At 43.5% G+C, this 6000-nt stretch overlaps 1 protein-coding gene across 1 annotated transcript in view; it reads left to right on the top strand.

The window, feature by feature from the left end:
- Positions 1–456: 456 nt before the first annotated feature.
- The window catches only part of RESF1 (retroelement silencing factor 1), a 29752-nt gene continuing 24208 nt past the window's right edge, over positions 457–6000 (top strand). Inside the window, exon 1 of the mRNA XM_083858660.1 lies at positions 457–2007. The gene's annotated coding sequence lies outside the window, so the exon portion shown is untranslated. The remainder of the gene's footprint in view (positions 2008–6000) is intronic.

Raw genomic sequence — 6000 nt, 5'->3', positions numbered from 1 at the left:
ATATGTATGAGCATGGTGGAGTAAATGCTTTGTTGTAAAGTGTCACGACACACCCAGTTAGAGGAAATATCCTCCAGGTGACCAGTGACGCCACAAAGAATGCCTGCTAATAGTTCAAAAGTGTGATAGAAAATTTCTTAAAAAAAAAAAAAAGGGACCAGACTTTTATATTATAAAGTTATTGACTGCCAGTCATATGTTTCTAGGCCAGCTGTGTCAGCCCAGCAACTTTAGATACCTTATCTGTAGTATTACTTGTTGGTTGCTTTATAAGGAAATTTGTCTGCCGCATCCTCAAATGTGCCAATTCCTGCCAGAAAATAATGTTCTTCACATCCTCAGAATGTTTTACTTCAGCATTGTCAAGTTGTCACAAAATGCAGGAATAAAACTCATTCACACCGATGTAGTTTTAAGAAGCAGGCATGACTTTATGATGGTGCAGGAATGCACAGGGATAACTCCTGTGAATTTTTATTAGTCTCCAGTTGTATGACCAAATGGAATGAAAGAAACTTATCCAACATCAATTTTATTTTGATAGGAAAAATATATGCTAATATCTTCACAAACAACTCAATGGGTGGGGGTCTTCACTAATAATAGGACAAGCAGGGTGTTATTGTCTTCAGGAATGACTAAAAAAATCAGTCAGGTTCTGGAAGAATGGCTGTGGGGGCCTTTAGGGGAAATGGGTCTTCATGTCTCTATGAACATGAAGCTGAGCAAGTTACAGAACCTAGAGAGTTGGACCCAGACAGTTTGATTTTCTAGCTTTAGAGTAATAGGAGAAAGGCGTCTGCACAAAGTCTATTGCAGAACTCAGAAAGCCTGAACTTCTGAACTTTAGGGGAAAATGACCATGCATGTTCAAGAGGGAATATGTATTAGGCAGTTCAGGAAGTCTGTGCTTTTTTAGTACGTCAGCCATTGCGGAAAGGAATGCAGCAACATGCGGTCATGAGCTTAGGATAAAATGAGGCTGCACCCTCCAAAACCCTAAGAAACACTCCCACAGAGGTATGGCACAGTGCACTCTCCCTCTATTGGAATAAATTTGCAGGACTCCTCTGTCTGCTTTACAGACACTGGCTTTTCACAGTGTAGCTTTTCTGCACAATGTGAATAAGCAGACACTTCTTTATTTCGGTGCCAGGAACACAGGGAATTACTCCTCTAAGAACGTTCTCCTTAGTAAACAAAATCCATCCATTTGATATATCTTTTCTGCTGAGTCATTGTTACATAAGTTCTTTTACGTTTCATTGCTCTTAAATTTAACCTAAACCATAACTGATTTTGCTAGTTAAATAACTTCATCAATATTCCTACCCTGAGCATCTTTACTGAGCTCCATTGATTGGAATCCTTGATATTACAATCAAGGTGGGAGGGGTAGGGAGTTTCCAAGCAGCATAACTGGTCTGCATGATGGTCTCCAGAGTTTCTTGAATAAAACGTGACATCCAGTACCTTCTTGGTGATGTTTCTGCTGCACATTTTAAACACAGCACTCCTGACATTCCTATACCTCATACTTCACAATTTCCTCCTTGTAATCATACCCACCTCTTTTATATTTTTAATCGATTCTTTTATCAGAATATTTATAAGATTTCTTCTAACTGAAGTCTCAGTTGGTCCTCAGCTCGTGGGGGAATGTGAAAGGACCACTCTATTTTTCTTAAAAAAATGTGACGCGCTCGAAGCAGGGAGCTGTAGCATTTCTCTGGAGAGCTGAGAAGGCAGGAAGGGAGGCAGTGAAAGGGGCAGGGAGAAGGGGCTCAACCTGGAAGGCTCCGAAGACCGGGAGGCTCAGTCTATCGCCTCTGTCTGCAGATGAGCCCGATCGTTTTCCCCAGCGGCCTCGGCCCCCGCCCCGCACACCCGCGCTGGGCGGGCAGGACGCGCTGGCCCCGCCTCTGTCCCGCCCCGCAGCCCGGAGTCAGGGTCTCCTTCCCGTCGGGGTCGACAGTCGAGCGTCGGACGCGTTGGCGGCTGGGTTCGGTGAGGACGTATGCGGCGGCCGGGAGAAGGAAGGGAGGGAGCGAGCGGGGCGGGGGCCGGGGCCGGAGCCGGAGCTGGAGCTGGAGCCGGAGCCGCGGCCGCAGTACCGTCCTGTCGTCCTGTCCTCCCTTTCCTCTCCGCCCGCGGGCCCGTCACCCAGCGGCTGCCAGAAGCCGCTCCCCGGGAGCTGCTGGCTCCTGCGGAGGGCTCGGGGCGGGCGGAGCCCTTTCCGTGGCCGGGCCGGGGAGCGGGGAGGCCGCGGGGCCGCAGTAGCAGGGATCGTGCAGCGCCGAGGAGGGCGTGTATGGCCGTGGGGCGGCCAGCGCGAGGGGCCCGGGCGGAGCGCGGGACCCGGTAGCTAGTCCGCTGCTCGTGTCGCAGAACTAATTAACACCAATTAGTAAGTGTCTTGCGAGTGCCTAAACAAGGACGATGCGATGCGCAGGCTCCGAAAACATCCCCCGCCCCGAACACCTTAAGGACGCAGAGGATTTTTTGCTGTAATTCTCCGTAGGGTATGACAATGCAGGGAGATGCGGCTGAAAGATACTAAAAACAAAAAACAAAACAAAACAAAAAAGACCGGGTGTTTCGAGTGCCCTGTGTTTAAATTCTGCGATGAAAGTCCAGCGTTAGTGATTTTTTTGCTTCAGCCTCTCAGATAGGCATCAGAAGCTGTGTGTTTGAGGGCTTTGTGCTTCGCGTAAGAGGGACACCTGCAGTCGTGAATTTTGGTTGTACTGATGAAACTGTTTATACTATTAAAGAAAAAAAAAACAAACTAATTTAAAGTGGTATAGGCTCGCTTTTTTGCTTTGCGTTGTCTGAGTAGCGTAGCTGATAGAATTAACCCGTTTATTCCATATGCAGAGGCAGATGGAAATGTGAGAAAAAAGTGCAAGTACCCCATCAACGCATAGCAACTTTCCTCGTGTGCTTTGGGAGATGTGCTTTGTATGTCCGTGGCATCACTTAAAACCAGAGGCATCAGATAGAACATGAGTAGATTTTTCCACTGGAGCACTGGTTGAGTTTCAGAAGCCCATAGGAATGCTGGCAGTTGTTTTCCTAGAAGTTGTTGGGAGCCTGACTCATCTCTTTCTAGGAGCTCCATGGTAACTTTGGGCATTTCCCTGCTCTTAACTGGTCTCCTGGGAGGACTTAAAAATAGAATGAAACAAACTCAGCTCAGCGTGACTCCTGGTAAATATTTTCTCCTGAGAAAATACTCATCTGAGAATTATGGGGAGTAAAACTTGTTACAAGCATCAAAAACTCCTAACTTTATCACCCTGTTCCCTTGAACTAGCCAACGGATGTCCCAGAACATTCAGATAGATATTCCTGGCAGAGAAAACAGACTTGTGATAATGATTACTTTTATATTACTGTCTGCAAAATTAAAAAATTTACTCTTGATGCCTGTGCCAGTATAAAAGTTCCCCTGAGTCTCAAGGTGCAAAGTCTTGGAAAACATATTACAGTAGTTCCCAATATGTTTACCAGGAACCATTCAGTGTTTGTGTGGCTCACTGCAGTGAGTTCAAGAATCCAGCCCTCTTTGTAGTTTAGGCTTGAACAATATTTCTTTCCCCAGGAAATAATATATTGTCTGATGTTTTGGCAGAAGATCAAACACATTACAGTATACTTTATATCAAGTCTGTTATAGGGTGTTTTGGTTAAAAAAACCAAAGCTAAAACTTTCTCTGGTTCATTGGTCTGTCAGATTTTTAGAAGTTTCATTTTTGTTGTTATGGTTCTGATTTCTGTTTAAAACACAGATGCTTTTTTGCTTTCCCCCTTCCTACTAATCTTTAAAAAAAATAGTTGTAAATCTGTGAAATACTCTGATTTGCAGGAGGCTGTCCCTTAAATATGGGCTCTTTAGAAGCCAACAAATTACTGACTTGGATTGTTTCCTGCAGGCTGAGGTATTTTGGTAGGAGAATGTTTTTATATGTTTCTAAAATTTACACAAATCAGCCTTTCCCAATTGTATTATTTGCCTTTTTTTTTTTTTTTTTTTTTTTTTTCTTCGGTTTTGTTTGCTGCAGCCATGAGCAACGTATCAGTGGACTGGAGATGTGAGACTCTCTGATAGCATTTGTGGTCTTACTTGTAATAATTAACCTAGTTAGTTTGATGTTGAGCCTTTCTTCTCTGCATTGAAGACTAACAATTGTCAGAGGGAGAGCAGTACTCCTCACTGTGGAGATGTGGCTGCAGGATAAAGGTCTGGATGGCCTTACATTAGAGAACTCCTAGGCATGGGAAGTTCTGCATCAGAGAACGCCTAGGCAAGGTCAGCCTGGCTTTAAGCAACAAGTTATACAATAAACAGGATGCCTACAGTCAGCAGAATAAGGGAGGATGAGAACGAAACTAGATAAAATGCAAATATAGCATTTAGATTGCCAACCAATCATGAAGTTACATGTATGCCTAACTAATGAGCTGCTTAGAGAATGTATAAATGTGTGCACTAACACAGAATAAATTGGAAGCACCTATTCAATCACAATGGTTGTCGTGTCTTCCCTCCCGGCGGCAAATGGCAATACCCCACCCCATAATTAAAAAGGCATGGATGAAGACAGCAAAAGGAGTAAAAAAGGGAGCAGAAAGGCAAGAACGTGCAATTCAATCCTCTCAATTTCTAGAGGAGCTCCTGCTTTGCTAAGCATAGCTACGAGAACTTGTGAAAAACCTTAGAGCCTGCTGGTGACTTAAAAGAAAAAAGAAAAGCAAGGAAAAATGGCAAAAACACCCATTGTGGATTATAGCATTAGGTCATGCTAATTTTGCCTTTTTAAACTGCTAATGGGCACTAACGAGAGGCGTGGTGCTTCACAGGAAACTGGAATTCAAAATCTGGCAGGGGATCTTTTGATATATTACTGGTAATCAGTACATAGGAGACACTGGTGATATTGTTGGTACTGGTGATCTTGAAGGCGTCACATATGAAGCCTTCATGCTTCATATAAATGGTCTCCATAAAATGCAGATATGCCAAAGACCTCTTCTAGTATGTGCTATTGAAAGATTTCAATGACCAAAATTCAGTTAACTTCTTAATTTGCACTTCAGTCAGTATCCTGTACATAGATTGCAAAATTTTCCCCAATGAGTGGTCATTAAGTGTTGGATGGTTAGGGAGCAATACTTCTAAAAGGACATGTCTGCAACTACTGGGCATGTAAGACAGTTCTTTAAACGTGCATTGAAACTTGGAAGGAATTTGGAAATTCCTCAGAGGCTGAAGCATGTTCATGGTTTCTCTGCATTTCACTTTTTTCTGTGAAGTGTATGAAGTACTGAGGCCTGAACAATAGGCCTTGAGCTAAAGCTGTCTTTCAATGACCCTTCCAACCAAAGGTATGATATTTGTATCCACTTACTAGTGAAAGATGCATGATCATTAGTGAAACATGTAGTGTGATAAGAATATATTTCTTCCTGTGTTTAGAGGCCAGTCAGGGCCATGAAATCAGATACCTGGCCTTGTTTGGAGGTATATGGTCAAAGCCAAACCCTTGGTTCCTCCTTGAGCCCTGGCCAGGCTTTGGGTGGTAACCAAGAGAAGAATGAAACCAGATGTTCCTGCACTAGAAGGTATGGAAGCTTGTTTATTCAACAACATAAAAGCTAGACCCTCTCACAGCGAAGATGGAGACCTCACCTGTGGGTGAATTTACCTGAAGAATTTCCCAGTTACCAGGACTGGATCTCCGGTCAGTCGCTGTGGCTGGAGCTCCCTAGCTGAAATGCAAATCTGTATGATAATAAAATACTAGATGATGTACCTTTAATTACTACAGGCAGTCTTCTGTAGCAGTGACTAGATGCATTGCTTAGCTTAATCTTTTTGTAATTCTTTGCTGTTTTAAACTATAGTAAATTACACTTATTCCCTAAAGTTGGTGTTTGTGTCTTTTGTGCTGACTATGTCCACTGGCAGAACAGTGTGATGGTAAATAGAAATTTGCA

This window comes from Zosterops lateralis, assembly GCF_965231275.1.
Source record: "Zosterops lateralis genome assembly, chromosome: 4".
Taxonomy (NCBI): domain Eukaryota; kingdom Metazoa; phylum Chordata; class Aves; order Passeriformes; family Zosteropidae; genus Zosterops; species Zosterops lateralis.
This window is presented reverse-complemented; position numbering and strand designations above follow the sequence as displayed.